The sequence below is a fragment of the Anser anser genome (genome assembly GCF_964211835.1).
Source record: "Anser anser genome assembly, chromosome: 8".
Lineage (NCBI taxonomy): Eukaryota > Metazoa > Chordata > Aves > Anseriformes > Anatidae > Anser > Anser anser.
In genome coordinates, this window is record NC_139728.1 from 26,919,537 (window position 1) to 26,937,174 (window position 17,638).

Sequence of the window (17,638 nt, forward strand, 5' to 3'; positions counted from 1 at the left end):
TATTTCCCTTTAAAGACTTTTAGTCAGTATTCCATCCCATTAAACTCATTTTTTTCTGTTATTACCTTTAGTTGGAGCTCATATTGATGTCATGCTTGCCATCAAAACTATAAAAGCCCAGGTTATAATCTCACAGTTTAATCAGCCCTAAGCTGACCAGCGTAATGATGAACAATTGTATAAGTAGGAAAATGATTTATCTTGGGACTCTGAGGCAGATAATTTTGGCTAAATTTTTCCAGATGGCTTCAAAATCTGAAAATTAGCCAAACTCTTTACCAACCTACTGAAAGTGCTTGGATGCCTTCCCTGGCTGATTCATGAAAAGAACACGTTTTATATACTCTATATGGCATGATACTCTTCATTCTTGGCTGCCAGCACAGAGATGTAATTAATCAGTATTAGCTGATAGGTGTTTTTCTTTCTGTTGATATTAGAAGCACAGATTAAAAAGAAACTTCTCACGATCTTTGGATTTTATGTTTCCCTTCTACTCTTTGATCCTATAAACTGGAAGTTTACTGGAAGTGGAAAATAGGGCAGTACTGCCTCCCAGCAGCACAGAGAGCTGGGTTAACGCTCGTGCGAGACGTGTGCATATGTGCATGCATAAACGTAAATCTCTAGAATAATGCTTTGAACATGCTAGATAATAAGGACTGAAACATGTCTGTTACCACCTAGAAGGCACTGTAAGAGTCAGCAGTGCATGTTTGACATGGACTTTACCTCAGTGACACCTAGTGCTCAGCTACCCTGGTGTGACGACACTTGCTGGGACTGTCTCGGCCTGCATACCAGCTGGGTTTCTCTCGAGTCTGTCCTCTGTTTACAAGGACCTAACAGGTCCTACTTGCTTCTCAAGCACCGTCTGGGGAAATCCTGATGTATAACTTGGCCACTGTAGGCATCTTCTAAAGGCCTCCTGCCCAGCCTGTTTAGCTTCCTTCAGCAATGCCCCACACCATCAGTCTGCATCCTCCACCCTAAGGAGATGCAGAAACACAGAACAGTACTAAGCCAGGCAACACAAAGAAAAAGCAAGAGGCCAAAGAGGAAGAACTGCTCTGTTAGAGCATGGCAGGACAGAGCAAAGGAAGCAGTGAAGCTGCGGGAGCCAGCAAGGGCCTTTTCAGCAGGAAGCCATGTTGAGAGGAAAGTTGTAACGGCAGGGCTTCCGCTCCGGCAGCCTTGGACCAACACTTTGACTCCGTGGACAATTCTTTTATGAGACAGGAAATCATTAATAGCATGACCAGTTTTCCAAGTGAAGCAGTATCTGTTGGAGATGAAGGAACTCAGGTTTCCTTCAGCTTACACAGACTCAGAAGAAACGTGAGTCCCAATGGTTTCTGCTGACAGAACGAGTCAAGCTGAGCAAAGGCGACTGGTGAAACATCCAGGAAAGGGGAGGCAGCACCTGTGAAAGGCAGCTAGGCCCTGGGGTAGGGGGACACACAGCATATCTGTTCTTGGCGGCACATAAAACAGACTTGGCGAAGATCTACCAGAAATAGAGTGGGGAGCGTTGATCCTGGCTGGGGAAAGGAGGATGTCTGTCACCACTTGGGTGCTGGCCAACATCACCAGCCATTTTCACTGGTAATTAAAAATGTTATTTTTCCAGAACTGTACAGCCCAGCTATGAGGGCAGACACTTGTGATGCCCTCATAAGGCCTAGGAGTACCACTGCTACTGTAAGCCAAAGCAGCATTGTGTCTTCTTGTGTCTTCTTGTGTCTTCTACCAGCCAGTTTACCTCAGCTAGCAAATTTTCAAATACAACTTGCTTTCATGATACTAGGTGCAAGGTCTTGCTTTAACCTTATAAAATTCCAATGCACAACACCTTATATAAACACCACTATTCACAATGAACTGTATTTCTTCTACAGCTTTCTTATTTTCCACTAGATTTTACTTATCTATCCTGAACATCCAAACATGAGGAACTCATGAATGTGTCTGTAAGTTATATTCCTTCCTGTAGAAGATCTTCAAGCTCTTTATTCATTTAAATATTTGAAACCTACAACTTTAACACATTTTACCATATTTTATCCAGAATAGATATGGCTTTCAGATGAAAAGTAGAGAGTTCATGATTTGGCACAAGTCTTTCAGTAGTGATGAACAGGTTACAGGAAGGAGTGGAATACTGCACAACAATATGCAGTTTTACTTTATTGTCATAAAAAATATACTTAGCATTTTCTTATATTTTAATGAATAGTGCTTCTAAAAGTTGAAGCTAATATGACATAAAAATGCAATAAAACACAGCTTACGAACTCAAGGCTATTTTTTTATGCAGCAATTTGCCACCCCTACAGAGGACGCAGATTTAAGAAGAATCCACGTGTCCACAAATTCAGTCACAGAAGGCTAAAACTCAGGAATGAAAATACTGCAAAGAGCCAGAACATGTCCTTAGCTACATCAGTGTGGCTGAAATCAGTGGAACTAGTCCAGGTTTGCACCTGTGTAACTGAAAGCAGAACGCAGGTATTTGCTTTCCCTTTAGACTTAATATTCAGTAAGACAAGAAAACAAATTCAAGCTGTTCCCACTTCTTAATGTTTACCAAAATCCTCTAATTGCTCTCCACAGGAAATACTTTGAGGCATACTCTAATCCTGACATGCAAAATCTTACACAAGGTGATTCCCTACTAACTTCTTACTAAGAGCTCTGTGCAAAGCCCCAGAAATCAAGGTGGGAATGAGCGGCTCCATCTGACTCTTGCTGGTTTACCCAATTTGCACCCATATGAGCAGAACTTAGAGCACATTTCAGAGCAGTTTTCAGCAATGTCAAAGGCTGCCAGCACAGACCTGCTGACTGGGAATCCCAAAGTACACAGAATACACATAGAACCAGAAGTAAAAGCAGTAGGCCATAAAGGCTCGCAAGTTCTTAAGCAGAACTGAATAAATGTGCTTGAAAGACCAGAAATACGAGGTGGCCAGTGGCTCACAAAGGGAGAAAAACAAAACTCAAACTTTCCAAAAAGCAAAGGCTTATTAATCTTTTTCTGTTCAGCTTCTAAAGTTTTATAACCACATATCTCACCTATAAATACTCAGTCTAAGACCAATGTGTCTTGTTCCGTGTAAACTCCCCAATCAATGCTGCCTCCTTTTCTATTAATCCACCCTTTAAAATACATTCTTTTATCAGGTTTTAATGTCTAACATGATTTAATCAGGAACACATGCCTCATAAATATCATCTGTCATGTTCCATTAGTTTCATGTGGAAAAGTACAAGTCAATAAACAAAGGTTGTGCCATAAATCTGCCTTGAACACATTATACCTCAAATAAGAAAATAAAAACATGTGTGTCCTTTGACCTGGATATTCTTAAAATGGAACTTCAGGTATTGTCTTATGCCTTTAAAAACGTCTAAAGCATTCACAATTAATTGCGTACCTAAGCAATTTCAATTTACATAATGTTGATATGGAGACGGTGATTAAATAAGCACTATGCCTTTAAGGCACCTGTTAAATAACATCACTGCCTCTGGGTTAAAACTGATATCCCGGGCTGCACAATGAAAACCAGGTCCCTCCACCATGCAACTGCGCTGTAAAAATCCCTCATAACTCGGAGGAGCTGTTGGGTTCAGTTATTAAAATGGAGAGGGGGAGAGGAAAAAAAAAAAAGAGGGGGGGAGGAAAAAAAAAAGGGGGAAAAAGCACCTTGTCTTGTGTGCCGCATGGAACTGTGCTTGCTGTTAGCACCAGCAAGTCCGAAGGGCACGCACGGGATCCCCACGAGCAGCCCTTCCACTCCTGGGTTGGTGGACACCAGCTTGTCCCCGGTTGTCCAAGCATGCAAAAGACACGAGGTGGTCAGTGGTGCAGCCTCCCCCACCCACAGTGCATTAAGGCAAAAATCAGATTTGACGTTTGGATCATCTGGGAATTTTCACTGAAGGAAACTCCCTGCCTTTCCAGAGTTGCAGGCCGTGGTCAGTGCTTTCAACCTCTCCTGCTCTCTACTGTGCACAGCAGTTTGTGGCTTTTGGTATTTTCCACTAATGATCTCAGTTTGTTATAGGCTGTCGGGGAGTGCTTTGTGGCTTGTGGGTGGTGTGGGACAGATGCTCCGTGGACCGAGTGTCGATTGCCTGCAGTAGCAACAAGCTGGATGCGATGGGCCGTGTGGTGGTCCCTCCCAGACCCCAGGGGCTACCAAGCCAGGGGGTTTGGGATCAGTCCCCATCCCTGCCCAGCCTTCTGCGCTGAAGCAGCATGAGCAAGAAGGGCCAATGTTCGTGTCGGGGTCCCAGTCCGTCCCCCAGCACCTTTCCGCACACCATACTGCTCCTCATGTCCTAGAGCTGGCCAACTTGCAAGGTGGCTCGCTCAATTTAGCTCTGCTAAAAGCTATGTTTTTTTCCCTGAGGTTCTACTAACTTCTGTAGGATCTGGCAAGTGGTGAACATTTCTGGTTGCTATCTAAAACCAGAGAAACTGGACTGTGAACAGCTCCAGAGTCCTTGAGAAAGAAACTCAGATGTTTTCCTCGCAAGTATTGTGAAATCTGAAAAGCGAGGAGCTCATAAGCCAATAGATAAATTCTGAAGTTCTAGGAAGAATACAAGGAATATCTGTTTTTCTCTTTAGTGACCACTCTGATCACACCCTGTGCACACACTTATTTCATGCAGGTCCAGCTTCACCTCTTTGTGCAGATGGGCCTTTACTCTTCCACAAAGCAGTTGGTCCCCGTTGGTTTCTAATTTCTCCTGTTCCAACTGCCTTTTCCCAGTGCTCCATTCCCTCCATACCCAACCCCACTGCCACCTTCTCCCAGCCCTTCAGCCTCCAGTTCTTACACACCTCACAGAGCTCCTCCGAGTTCCTGGGTACACCTTCGTGGTGCCAGTCAGGTCAGTCCCAGCGCAGGTCAGGGGAAGCCGTGACTGGGTGTTGTGGGGATGACAAGAAGAGGCCATGGGATGAAAATGCAGCAGGAAAAAGATCACAGCAGGTACAAGCAAGGGAGGAGGAGTCAAAGTAGTAAATCTCACATTCAGCCAGCAGTCCTCACATGGCTGGAGTCGCACACCAAGCCATAAAAGCATTCCAGCACTAGAAAATCCCCACAGTATTGCCAAGCATCACTATTGAATTGACCTGAAAATAATCAAAATAGACGCACAGCACCACTGCTCTGAGTCTCTGCAAGGAAGACGAGGGTGATTCTTGTTACTGCAGGAGCCTTTGCTCTCGTGTCACTCAGTCAGCAGCACCACCAAACCTACAGCCCCATGTTAAAAGCAGGCGTTGTACAGGACCATGAGACTAGCACAGCACCCCAGTAGGGCAATCATCCCCACAGCACCCTGATGAGGCCCACCACAAACTTAGCGAACTGGCCCAGATGCCGGGTAGCGACTCAGACCTCCAGAGCATCTCACAAGACACACTGGAAGCACACAAGATATTTTCTCTTATCTGTTGAGAGGACGCTTCATGTGCTCAGTGCCAGGCACAGAATTAGCGTATGGTGCACAGTTCCCAAGATCTCCCAGGCTACATCAAACCTGGCTGAACACCAGGGCCCTTTGCTGGCAGAGGATTAAGTCTTCCAGAAACCTGCAGCTGCTCTCAGGGCCCTTATACACGTCAGGCTCCACTTTCCAGCTCTTGTGCTGCTTTTTCTTGCAATAACAGAATTTTTTAAAAACAGGCTAGTTTTCTAGGTCAGAAAACTCTACTCATCAGCATTGGATGATAGGGAAGTCATAATACTTGTAATTCCCTGAGATCCTTTATCTCGCACATCTCAGACGGACTCCAATGGTATCACCTGGAAAGGAGCCAGAGGAGCTCTGCTACTAAAGCAGCATGATAAGATCAGTACTGAGTGGGGGAAACGCCAACAAAAATCTCCCACTTCTCCCCGGACTTTCATCCAAACAAACATGTCATTGTAGCTCTCCCCTCAATGAAGTCTCAATGCCTGAATGTCAGCCCCATCCTTCCTCAGTAACAATTAATACAAGAGCAGTGTAGTTTCTCTGGGTCGCTCTCCCACCCCACTCCTTGCCTAGCTCCTGGTTGGAACAGTGGATTATCACATGGCACAACTTTCTAGGCAGCTGTCTGCATCGTGTGCTGGAACTCATGATGGGAAGAATTCAAAATTAATACTATTGCACCACTCAGAAGATGCCATAAAAGGAGACCCACAGAAAGCACGAACTGTGTTAACATCCAACACCAGAAGACTAAGCGCCAGATCCAGAGAGGTATTTAGGCACTGAGTTTCCACTGACGTCAGTAGGAGTTAGGTGCTTGAATACCCCTCTGATCAGACCTTTAACAGAGCAAACTTCAAGGCTTGGTTTTTCGGTGGTTCTGCAGTTTCTATAAACTCTTCAGTACCTCCTCTGAGGACCAAGTCCTTCAGAGAAAGGACTAGGAGGCTCATCACATAGTTGTCTTGCCTGAAAACAGCCACTCAGTTCTCAAAGGAAACAGACAGGACCTGATAAGTATAGAGGGGGAAAAAAGAAGAAAGAAAAAAAAAATTGTGTTTTATAACATTGTTAAAGTGTCACTGCTTGGCTTCCCAGGAGCCATTTAACTGCACGAATCTCTAAGGTAGGATCCTATCTCTGCTACCAGACTTACGGACTGGCAGTATGGTAGGAGGCATCAGTGCAACAGTTGTTGCATTGTGGAAGAATACCTGATAGCAATTAGCTCTTCATGAAGACTTACAGGTTGTTTTCAATTAACGTTGGTATCACTGAATTCCACTGGCTCTTAAAAAAAAAAAAAAAAAGGCAAAAAAATCAAAACAACAGCAAAAAAAATCCTAAACCCAAGAAACCTGTTTGCAGTAATAAAAACTGATGAACTGATTTGATTCTGTAACTTATAATCTATATGGAAACTGAACCACGCATGCTCTTAATGGGCACCAAAGGGTGATCACTTGCCTCATTCAGAAATATAAATCAAAGATACCACCCAAAGGAAAAGGGAATTAAAAAAGGTCCTTGTGATGACAGTTGAGATTGAAATTAATTTGCCCACTTGCAGAAATTCTGAAAGTGTTTGCTCTTGATTTTTCATCCCCACCACATGGCAGCTGCTTTCTTCCAAAGCACACACTCGTACTGTTGTGGGCTGCTGGAGCAAGACAGCCAGCGTTGGAAATAGACGTGTCCCGCAGTGGCACGGCAAGCAGCGGGCACAGCGGCCACACCACAGGGTGTGCGGAGCCTTAAGTACATATACAGACAGACTTGTGTCTGGCCCAGGGACTGACAGAGGAGGAAGGTGTCACAAATATAAATCTCGGGCCAGGGAGCCAAAGAACTCAGCCGAATTTTAGTCACATGGGTATATCTCAGTTTCCCTTGGCTGCCTCGATCAACTGTGGCCCAAAGTTGTAAAACCTGCCCACAGCTGCTCTGCTCACCCCCAACCTGATATTTCACACTGTGACTTTATGCAGGCTTGTTTAGGTCTAACAAGGTCCTTATTTTTCTACAATGCAGGAAATAAGGAAACCAGCCATCAATTATTAGAAGCGCAGCAGATCTGAGCTGCATGGCTGTAAAACAGATTTTTCTTTAATGAAACTGAACTGGCATTTGCCAGAAATAACAAGTGCCCAAGACCAAAATGTAAATCAAAACTAAAGGAGAGTTTTCAAAACTTTGAATCATTGGTAGCAACAGACAAGCTCAGAAGGAGGTTGGTATGATTTTGGAATGTCTTAAAAATGTGTGACTAATATGACTTCTAAAGACATTATTTGTGAGTTAGTATTTCAGTCTCCCCACAGAAAGAAAACATCATGACCAGGGAGGGCCACAATGTTTGCTGTAATAACTGTGTTAGTATGTCACTATTGCCGTGCTAGGAAGGAGGCTAAGCGCCTTTGTTTTCATTTCAGAAAGCAAAGAAAGGGAAGATATTGATGTTGAAAATCATCGGGGCCTGGTAAGAGGAGGAAGAACACAGCTGTTACCATTTTCCTACGTGTCCAGGTTTTAAACCCAGCACTTGGTTTTAGTTGGTCTCAGCCCAGGTCCTAGGAGACTGGAGGTTCCATCACAACGTCTCTGAACAGAGCCCCGTCTAGCCATGGAGGAGTGGTGCTGTTTGCTGAGGAGAGACATAACACGAGGAGAGAAAGGGAGGGTTTGGAAGAAACAGTAGTTTCTAGCGATTGCTTTACCACAATTTCTGTCAAAACTGTGTGATTCAGGAGCAGTAACACTCCTCCTTCCCCAGCCTGCCCCCTGCTCTTCCTTATGAAGCCCAGACAGCAGCCCTAAATCTGGCCTCAGCATGGGCATTAAGCCTGAGGATTGCAATGCAGAAGGCACATGCAGGAAGAGCACTCCGGCAGCAGGAGGTGACCTGGGACTCGATCTTTTAAAGATTACAAGCGAAAGCAACTCAATCTTTTACAGATTGCAAGTGAAAGCCATTGGGATGGTCCAGCTTGTTGGTCCAGTGATTCTATCGTTGAGTGCAATTTGTCCATGGTTGAAATGAATTGTTTCTTCCATAGGAACGACCAAAATTGACTCAGAGACTCCCAAGTACCAGAGGATTTATCATATCTTTTGTTAAGCTGTGCCAGGTTTACTATCCTTGAAATCAAAACCATGGGTCTTCCTTCTTGTTTGATCTTCCCTGGCTTTGGTTTCCAGCCATGAGACCTTGTTCTGAATTTATCTGTACCCAAAAGAGCCCTCAAGGGTCACATACTTTTCTCATCTAGTGCATCTCCAGAACTGACCGAATTGCCTCTTTTGAGCCATTAATCCATCCGTACCACGTGTGGGTTAGCATCTTCCAGTTCTTCTCCAAATCCTTTGATTTTTCAAAGCAATTTAATAAAGTTTGAGCATTAGCCTATCCTGCAGCTAGACTGATGCTTAACAGAAAGGTAACATCACTTCCCTATGATTTTTAATAATTTATCACATCACCTCATACCCCACTAGAAATATATTTTCCCATACCAATCTCATCCCAATTGTTTTGTCACTGCTTACCAGGACATACAGCCTGCCATCTGTAAGAACAGTTCATACTCTTCATCACAAGGAATAGTCTCAAGTGTTTCTATCAAAATATCCATCGTCCAGTTCCTGATCCTTGATTAAGAAATCCATGTCTCACTCTGGTCACTTTCTAATTTCTATTTATTATTGCCTTAATCTGAAGCAACAGATAAACTGTACTGGCAGTGGCAAACGTTTTCTGTCAGGATTTCAGTAGAAACTGTTAGATAACACTGGGAACCAAACGACCTTTCAGAGTTCTGTACAAAATACTGCCACTGATAGTTGTTTGGTGCGTGTCTCAATTTCTACAGATCAGTCAGTTTTTCGTCCATTCAAAAGGCCACATATTATTTTCTAGACAGCTATTTTTCCCGTCAACGTGGCACGTGATGACTCAAAATGTCTCCCAGAAGCTTAAGTCTAATCCACCAACACATTTACCTCTGCCAGCCTCACTCTTGGGCTTGTTCTAAGACACGAACACGCTTGATGAGACTGACTCTTCGAAGAAGCAGAACAGCTTCCCTGTTAATGCAGATTTCTGTCACAATTCACCTCAGTTCAGAATAGTGTAAACTCCACCTAGAACGTAACTCTGTAGATATGAGCAGCAATGAAAGGTTGATAGTGCTGGAGGACTTTGGTATAGCCAGTCGATTTTTGTATTTGGAAAACAGGATGTACTACGAATGAATAATAATAATTCAATCTGAGCCTAATTCAGTATCAATAAGGCTATTTCCTTCTTCAGAACAATGGCTGGCATTTTCTATCCCCAACAGGCAATCGTGTGTTAGCAATGGCATGTCCCCAGAATACCACAGAACATTTCACAACTGCTTTGCGCATAAAAATCAATCATTCTCCATGCCCAGCTGTCCCACCGCTGGCTCTCCCCACTTCTCTCTTAGAGCCCCTCACTCAGTCTGTGAGTGCTTTCTCAGCGTTTTCGTGACAAACGAGTGTCCAGAAACACTAACATAGACAAGGGGAGATTTGAACTTCATTCAGCAGGTCAGAGAATAGCAGTCCAAAGCTTGACAGACCTCTTATAACTCTTCATCATGCCTGAGCAGGTCAGTGTGGGAATGAAAACGTTGCAGAAAAGATAGTACTGTACCAGCACTTATATCCCATTGAAGGATTTCCATGCAGCCTGTCTTTAAAAACTCCAGTGATAAACACCTCACAGCCTGCTTGGGCAGAGTATATCAAAAGGTTAGTGTACTCGTAGTTAAAGTTCTTCCCTAGTGTCCAGTCCACACAAAACCTGTGGAAGAATAAACCAATGTAGAAGAGGCAGAAGGCACTCAATGCTACGCGCATTTCGCAAGGTACTTAGTTCCGATGGGGAAAGCCTACTGCCACACTCAGGTTTGGAAAGGATGCAACAGGACACATTCTGCTTGTTCTTCCATACAAGCAGAACAAGACTGGTGTGGGTACCATGCACACGAAGTGTAATCTAATCTATAAATCAGCAGATATCATGTTTAGAAGGTCCTTACCATTAATATCTAGCTTGTATTCTAAACCTGGGTTGCTCATCAAACTAACAAACGCAGTCAGGAGACTTCACACTGGAAGCTGCAGCCAGCCTCTCCGGTTGCTTTCTCTAGCGGCAGTTACTAACGTATTTCATTATTACCTAAATTCCAGTTGGTTATAAGACAGGGGTGTCCTTCACCAAGTTTCCTCTCAACTCGCGTATTATCTCCAGGCTCTGAAACTGCCCAACTGTCACTTCAGAGTGACTGCTGGCTGCCGAAACAGCCATCCCGTGCATAAAGCATCTTTATCACCTCTGTTTACCGTTCTTAATTTCCATGTCTCCCAGCAACTTCTCCAGCAGCTAATAAAAACCCCATTGTAGACATTAACGCTAACTCTTGGCAAGGAAAGCTCCCCAAGATGGTTAGTCCCATTTTAAGAAACTCAACCTGAATACCACTGAAGCAGCAAGCCTCTGCAAAATGCTTGTGTTTTTACGCAAACTCGCCAAATAAATTGCACTTGTAGCCAATGCCATCACACATTAGGGCCCAAACACAATTCGCAATTAGTCACTGAGATGGTTTGCTCTCACTTTCTAGCTGTTGCCCCCCTTTGTATCTGCTTTCTATGACTAATCCAGCAAAATATACACACTTGTAAAAGTATTTGTGGAAGTGGTGATTTTACAAGCAAACGGGCATAAAAGCAAATTCTGACGAAGTGGTCTGAGTATCCACGCCAGTAATCTCTGCTGAACAGCTTCTGATGGGATGCAGCAACAGAACGGAGATCTCACATGAATAACGTTTCCAACAAAAGCTAGCCAAATCACCCTCTCAGATTTTGAATATTTACACATTCAACAGGCCAAAAGCTATTTACACTAGTTGCCACATTTCCACATATTTAGCCCACAATTCCAATAAGTTACATCCCTTTATATATATTTAAAATAAGCCATCAGGAAAGTTGCACAAAGTCAAAGACAGAGGCCAGCAGGCTAAGAAAGTAGAATGAGTAAGTTGAGATTCGAGGGCAGGGAAAGAGCAAGTGGGCTCTAGGGGCAAACATCCCCTTAAATTTCCTGTCTGTTCATTCAGAGATGCTGAAATGCAGCATCTTTGTTTTGAAAAGAGAACCATTCGCACAGCCTGTAGCTTATCCCCATGAAAATATGACAAGTCAACAAACTTTACTGAATAGCTCAAGAACTCAGAGAAAAAGAATAGAAGCCAATCTGCAGTGAGTTGGCAAGAGGAAAAGTAAGAAGTAAAACTGCTCAAATTAAAAACTTGAGATATCTTTCTTTTGCCACATGAACTAAGTCCATACCACGAAGACAAACCTATATGCACTAACCCCCCATGGCTCAAGTCTGCTTCATTTTTATCCACTCTTGGTTTAAAATGGTGCTGCTTCAGATCTGCACCAGATCTAGGGAGAATGGAACGAGGCCAACTCAGTTTCAGTTGAACATAAACCAGCTCTGATGACTTCAAGGAAACTGAACGTTACCACAATCAGATATCCAGAAAAGAGGAATTTGCTGTTGCCTTTTCCTCTTCGAGTCCTGGAAGGCAGTTTCAGCTGTGTGGAAAGCCTGTTCTGCTGGAGGGATGAGGATCAGGGACCTTATAGCAGCTACCTGTGCCCCAAGCCCTACAGGCACACAACCCAGTGGGTGCCCCCTGCCTGAAGAACAGCAGCCGTCGGATTCCTTCCTGCTGGAAGGCAGGGGCAACTCTGAAGCTGCTTCCTCCAGCAAGGCAGGGGGAAAATTCTCGTCCCAACAGGAACTTATTATTGGCTATTTCTAGCATAGCTCCCTCAACATAGCTCTTAACGTAGCCTCTTTTCCCTCACTTAAGCATTTCAAGCACTAAAATAAGTGGGAGAATATTGCTCCTCAGCAACTCTCCTGCAACTAGCAGTATAACCCAGACGCCAAGCAGTAAGAAACCCAGCTGAAATGTTCCATTAACAACCTTATTCTCCCAAAGACAACAAATAAGTGTTTTGGTCGCTTCACCACTCACACTCAAGAAGACTTATCAGTGAAGGCAAGTACCACGTACTTCAGGTAGCACAAAGAGAAATCCAGTCCACGTGCACGCTGAGCGGAAGGGGAGCAGCCACACTCAGCAAGCGCCGCAGACGTTGCAGTGTGGCATCCTGCGATAACACCAGGTCAGACCTCAAACACAGCACAGCCACACCACCTGAACGCTGCACCTGAACCAACAAAGTCTGGCCCTCAGCAGAGAAAATTCAGCTGGCCCTGAAGGTGTGCCGACACAACTGTACTGCTTCTGGCTCCAGAACGGGCTTGTATTTCTCCACACCGCACTCTGTTACACTCCTGCTGAAGAAACGTCCTGAATAATAAACAGACTTGCCCCCAAACAATACAAGTAAATGGCACAGCCTAGAACAGAGTCCAAGCACCCTAACCCTCTTCATCCCAAACATTTACATACACTTGGCCATGCCAGCTGCTGGCACAGTCTTTGTGTTCTCTCTCTGCCTTCACCACTTCTTTGCCTGCCTCATGGGAGACAGCAGATCGCACCGACCTTAGACCTACGTGGGGTCCTGAACAGGAAGGGAAATTAAAGATGAACATGCTGTTCTGACTGTCTGACCTTGGCATCTGAGCTACTGGGCTGTTTCTGCTTGCACTTTTCTCTCCAGGAGCAGGTTTAACACTTGGATCTTCTAGTCTGTGCTGCTCTTCTGTGCACGGGATTTTCAAAAGCATTCAGTCCTGGCCTCCTCCTGAAGTCAATGCCACAACTCCCTGCAATTTCAGGGGAAGAAGCAGGGCAAAGCAGGAGTTAGGAAACTTCATGCTAAATCCTTTCTGGAAAACAGTGGGAAATAAAAACAGAGATTTCCTCTTTTTATCTGCTCTCACGTTAACTCTCCCTTCTCTGCCCAGCCCAGACAGAGGCTGGGAGGCAGGCAGGACTTACACAAGAACAGCAAGTGAAGAGATCTGTTTTGGGGTGAAACAAATGCAAACTGCTGCTTTCCTCTCCTGGCCTATTTGTTTTTCTCCCTTATGCGTCCAGTCTGTGGAGATGCTCCAGCAAAGAACACGACACGCAGTCATCAGCAGTGACTGATCATTTGGGCTCTGTGAAGGATTCAGGTTAAATCAAAGCCAGCTGCTTCAAAGAGGGGCAGGCGGGTAGAGAGAAGTAAAGCACAATAACGATAAAAAATGCAATCTAGAGCCTCCATACATAGGAAATCTACTCTTGTATTTCAAATAAACAAGTCTAAGGTATTTAAGCCTCATGCACAGAAAACATGTAACTTTTTTTTTTTAAGCCATCCTCTTGCATTGTTGTTCTGCCCTAATAACTCTGAAATGTGCTACTCATCTCTCCCAGTTAAATATCCTGTTTCACAAGCCCACTCCTAGATATCTGAAACTGCACAGCATTTCTATCTAGCTTTAGGCATCTAGCATTCCAAAGAATTAATATTTAAACTTATTATAAAGGAATGGGGATTGCATTAAGCATGCAGTATTTAGCAAAACATTCATATTAATAAACTGTTGTGTGGCTTGTTTGAAGCACTTTTATGATTCTTTAAACTCAAAGAAGACTGCTCCAAAAACTGACACACAAATCTGTATTTTCCTTTTATTACAAGCAAGACTTAGCTAGGATTATAAACTGGAAGCTATGACATTTCAATTTTACAATACGCTTAAAATCACATTATCTTTCTTTGCCATGGGGATTGTTGACTTCAGTATTTAAGCAACTTAACCACAGCAAATTGTGAAAAGGCAATGAATCACAGCACTTTATTTAAAGGAACACTAGACCCTCTACCTCTTCTTGGAAAGCGCCTCATGTTAACATTGTTACACATAATATTGCTCTTAAATCTTTTGATTATAGATAAATGTATAAATAAAATTAATCAGTCACAAAATATCACTTAATTCTTTTTTTCCCTCTTATATTAGCCTTTGATTTACACCTCAGATACTCTCTCCCAAGCCAGCACATGTAATTTATTTACAACATAGGAAGGCAGGCAAAATACATCATCTACTGTTATACAACCTTCTACTAGGTATTAAAATACCAGGCCCCTGGAGACACACTTCATATAGTTCAGCAAGTTCCAAAATAAACCAACCAGCCAGCCCCTTAAGCACTTAAAACAACAATGGAGATCTGTATGAAAAAATTAGTTTTACAGTATTTGATGATGTCGCCTCAGTGTCATTTTTCCCTCTGGTTAAATATGAAAAAAAAAAAAAAAACACTCGTAAGAATGTATTTGCTTTCCTCTCAATCTAAAAAGATTGATAATGCTAAAGCACTCACAAAGCCTTCTTCTTATCACACACGTAAATGCCAGAATCAAAAGCAGTTTAAGATGTTTTGCATTTGTTTAACCCCTACAATAAATTTGATCGGGCAGATTCAATTACAGTGCTCCTTACCAGTCCACTATGCAAAATAATCACATATACATTCACACATAATGACAGGAAAGCCAGACATGAATATTAGATTTAGACTAATACAATTGCTTAAAACAAAAAATAAAATAAAATAAAACTTTATTAGAGAGAGAAGGAGCTCAAGCACTTTGGGATGATTTGACTAAATCCAACCTTGCAATTCCTAAACGCAGAAAACCTTAAAATAACCTAAAACACATAATTTGCATCTATTTCCTATTGCAGCTCTGGCAATATTTCTTCTGTTTTCCAAGTAGCCTCCTTTCTACAGTCTTAATGATTAACAGCCATTTAATATATCCAAACTAATGACTGTAATTTAAAAAAAATCCTTGTTCCAGGTTACTGGTGAAGCACAGATTCTGAGAACAGAAAGCTTCAGGTTCCAGCCGAGATTTCACATAGTGGGTGCCAGAAATGTAAGAGGAGGGGAAGGGAAAAGGGGAATTCTTTGCCTCTATTCTTCAAAGGCCGTGCAGGAAGGTAGCACTGCAGTAGCCTGAACCGATACTTATCTGGATGGAAGAACCGGCCCTTGCTTTCTTACATGCCCCATTTAAACGCAATAAAATGGCACGAGTGGTTTTAACTGGCCGTTCTGTCTGTGTCACTGTAACGCTCCCTGCTCTCGGGAGAAGATAACAGCTGTGCCATATTCAGAAACACATACTTTTGCTATTGTTTGCACATTTGTAGAGCCAGATTACGCTGTACCACAGTGAGCGAGCACTGCCCTTGCGCTGGAACCCTGTATTCTTTGAGTTGCATCAGTGTGCTGGGAAACGACGCTTGGTGGCTGAGGGGAAAAAAAAGCAAACAAAAACAACGCTCTATTAAAAGCAGTTCTCAGGCACTGTGAAATAATTACTAGATTGCATGCCTTGTTCAAGCCTGTTGACATATAATGATAGAAACCTAGAGTACAGAGCGGAGTGGTTTACGTCTATATTCCCTCTCCAATTACCCGGCCATCAACATCTTCAACGTTCTCAGATCACTGAACGGCAGAGCTTCGCGTTTCTGGAATAATGCTAATCCTGGTGCCGAACAAGGAAATTATATTGACAATAATTCCAAATTTCCCTTCGTACATAGCCCATACATTATTCTGCTTCGGAGCTTACAGATGGATTTAATACAAGCTTGTTATTTGTTCTACAGGCTTTGCCCTGTACACAGGATAAAGGACTTCTGTAATATTAGGATTGAAATACTGACCCAGCTGAAGTTCGTGGCAAGACTCCTGTTGATTTTAATTATTTGGAGTAAAATTTTGTCTCTCCTATTCAACACACTGAGCATCTTTGCTCACTGAAAGTGAAATAAAGCTCTGTTGCCCTAAGGAAGTGCCATCTCCCAGAAGACACTCACTTTACATTTAGCAGCTTTGCTCAGTCGAATCTCCCAGCACCTCCAGCACGTAACTTCAAATCTGCTAAAACCCCTTCGCGTATGCTTCAACAGCTTATGTGCTTACAGGGTTGAACTCTAGCATACAAGCAATCATTTAGATATAGCTGAATAGATCATTGAGAATGTTTGGAGTCCCAAGTATTTGTAGAAGATAAGGCTACTGACAGGAACACAGTGACACACAGATTTGGGTTTTAAACTTTTTCTTCTCATTAAAGAAGAAAGGAAAATATCTTCTTCCCGTCTCTTTTAGCAGAGTATATAATAAGCCACATTTTTATTCCATTTTAAAGCCAGAGTAAATGATTTCTTATTTACTTTTATTTCATCAAGTAAAACTCAAGAAGTTACAAAATCTCTTCCACAGATCAGACTCATTTCCTGTAATCTGACATTATTTACTAGTTCTACACAGTATCAAGATAGATGCAATATTTATTATCTTCCTCTTTCCAACAGCTTTTTTTTTTCCCTGAAGCAGAAGGGTTTTCTTGCTTTAACAAGTACTGAATGTCTTTATCCAATAGGTCTATCATTAGATCTCCTGCTTTGTATTCACTAAACGTTCTCTACTAACAATCCCTAAATGACAAGATTTTAATTACTAGATGCAACTAAACCTCTTTTAAATTAATCCCATGAAAGGGTCATCTTCAATTCAGTGACTCCGATTTTGCAACACAAATCACTAGAAGAACCGTCAGCAGCAAGTAACCGAAAGTTATTTTCCTATTCAAAATGAGTAAGCATTTTAGCCAGTTTAACAGAGGAGGGGACAGTCACAATTTAACCCAAATGGATTTTCAGCACACATTCTCCAATTTGAAGCTTCCTCCCCTTTCTCTCCCTACAAAGCAGGGAAATCAGAAAAAAAAGAAAAAAAAAAAAAGGACATAAAAAGGAGTTGTGTAACTGCAAGTTCAGTTCCAATAAACCTTTAAATTCCTTTTTGTAGGGGAGAATGCAAATGCATAATACAACAAACAGGCTTGTAAGTGAATTGCAGTGAAAAATAAAATTTTAAAAAAGCATTGCTACAGCTCTATATAAAACATAGGAAGTTTAGAGATCACTGTACAAGTTATCACCACTCCCGGTCTCCTTATTAGCTCAGATAATATTTATCAGCCCTAGACAGTCCCATTTGCTTCAGTGGGATAATTTAGGTGAACGCGGACAAGG

At 42.7% G+C, this 17,638-nt stretch overlaps 1 protein-coding gene across 9 annotated transcripts in view; it reads right to left on the reverse strand.

The window, feature by feature from the left end:
• GLIS1 (GLIS family zinc finger 1) overlaps positions 1–17,638 on the reverse strand; it is a 192,635-nt gene that overhangs the window by 169,205 nt on the left and 5,792 nt on the right. The window contains exons 1-2 of one of the 9 annotated variants that reach the window (XM_083846628.1): positions 15,714–15,796; positions 13,194–13,348 (exon numbers count right to left, since the gene is read on the reverse strand). The exons of 6 other annotated variants lie outside the window; for them this stretch is intronic. The gene's annotated coding sequence lies outside the window, so the exon portion shown is untranslated. 2 more of the 9 variants (XM_083846627.1, XM_083846630.1) reach the window with 2 other exon arrangements.